This window comes from Solanum stenotomum, unplaced genomic scaffold (genome assembly GCF_019186545.1).
Source record: "Solanum stenotomum isolate F172 unplaced genomic scaffold, ASM1918654v1 scaffold12118, whole genome shotgun sequence".
NCBI lineage: Eukaryota > Viridiplantae > Streptophyta > Magnoliopsida > Solanales > Solanaceae > Solanum > Solanum stenotomum.
In genome coordinates this window covers 1-1,848 of record NW_026021894.1, presented here as the reverse complement: position 1 = coordinate 1,848, position 1,848 = coordinate 1, and the positions used below count along the sequence as shown (strand labels likewise).

Genomic DNA, 1,848 nt, shown 5'->3' with positions numbered 1-1,848 from the left:
AGCATAACAGTAAGTGCAGAAGGTACAAAAAACATACAACATGAGGTTTTAGGCAACTCAACGTTTTCAAGATGGGTTTCCTTGCGGGTGTACCCAATTGTTTTCCTATTTAACTTGTATTGGAAGATGGGAAATGTGCTTCCAATGAAGTACACTTTTACGAGCAAGAGATGGTGTATCAATATCCATTCTTAGCCTTATAAACAGCAGCACTGTCAGCTAAGGACGACAAAGTGGGTCACTACTCAGCAGACCCCTGTCCAGCAGTAGCAACACGATAACAACCGTGACCATTTCTAATGGTACCACTGTATATCATCAATTAAATCCAAGGAGATACAAGCATTGAATGTCAGAGGCAGGGCATAAAATTCATCATGCCTAACTGAGAAACTCCACTCCCCATAATGATATCAACAAAATTCTCTTCTCAAGTACCACCGATGAATTCCAGCGGGTTTCCAAACATGATCCCAGCAGGGTAGAGCACTTCAGGAAAATAGCTCTAGAAACTTAAATTAAATAGATATTATGTTTAAGTAACAACAGCTAACAAGAATATGATTAAAAAACTAGGCATAATAAATCATTGGGAAGTATAAATTATAGAGCTTAACAAGATAACACTCAGACATTTGTCATGTTCCTCTTAACTGACGAGAAACAGCATGGTTCAACTAGGGTACAGCAGTCCAGCAGTGTCAAAGCATATAGTAGGAGGCCACCATTCCTTCAAATTAGAAGGTCCAAAAGGCAAAGATAGGCGATAAACAAAAGCAAACATCTGTCAGTTCCCCCCATCTTCAGGCAAAATGACTTCAATATCTGCCAGGGCACTCTCATCTCACTAAGATGGCACTGCATAAACAAACAAGAAATTGTTAGCCCCAGATCAACTTGATTAAAAGCATTAAGATATTGCAGAATTCCTCTACATGGGATCAACCCATTACAGATATCATAGCTGAAAATATCCATAAAACCCATTTAGCACAAAACTAGTGGTGAGGAACAAATGTTAACCTTCAAAGATAAGGGTCCAATATACCCAAATTGAGCTGGCATTTCAAAATAAATCAGTAAAAAGGAGCTAACTAATCCACCCTTTGCTTTTCGAGAAGCACAATTCAGTTCACAAGATCTAAGAGACTGTTTGGATTGGGCTTATTTTAGGTGCCTTTGAGCCAAAATAGTGTTTAAGCACTTTTGTAGTGTGTGGGTAAAATTATAGAAGTGCTTATAACCACTTGTTTTTAAGCCAAAAGCCAGAAATTCTAACTTGTGGCATTTGGCATATAAGTCATAAGCCAAAGCTATAATCCAAACAGGCTCTTCAAAGTCAATAATAAACTAGCAGATGCATGTTTCTCAGCTATATTCCAGTTCAGTCTTTACTTGAAACTTCTCTAGATCCAGTCAATCTGCAAACTGACAATCATGGGAGGAAAGGACTACTATTCACATCTAGCACATAACATTTTGTTTCTTTTATAGAAGTCAAACTGCAAGTTTAAGTAAATCATATGCCAGTCCAATATCTTCATGAAGCTACATAATCACAGCAGACAAATACTACTCAAGGCCTCTATATAAACCATGAGACGTTCTAAATGTGCTTCCATGAGTTACATAGTCAGGCAGAAAAGCACTTGCACACCAAGAAACATAAAAGGCATCAATAAAGTAAACACCAAGGAGGAGGACATACTGTATGTAGAAGTATCAATCTGCTCAGGAAGCTCTTTTATGTCTACTTCAAACCTTTCCTGAACCTACAATAGTGAAGCGCAAGCAACTTAGAAAATTATGGACAATACTTCCATAACAAGATAAAATATTCAACACTCC

General features: G+C 37.7%; 1 long non-coding RNA gene across 1 annotated transcript; it reads right to left on the bottom strand.

Annotated features, from left to right (window-relative positions):
* Window positions 1–544: 544 nt before the first annotated feature.
* LOC125849971 (uncharacterized) lies at window positions 545–1,836 on the bottom strand. The gene is made up of 2 exons (XR_007444732.1): window positions 1,709–1,836; window positions 545–858 (listed from the first exon to the last, which is right to left on the bottom strand). It is a non-coding gene; the product is annotated as an uncharacterized LOC125849971 (long non-coding RNA).
* Between the last annotated feature and the right edge of the window lie 12 nt (window positions 1,837–1,848).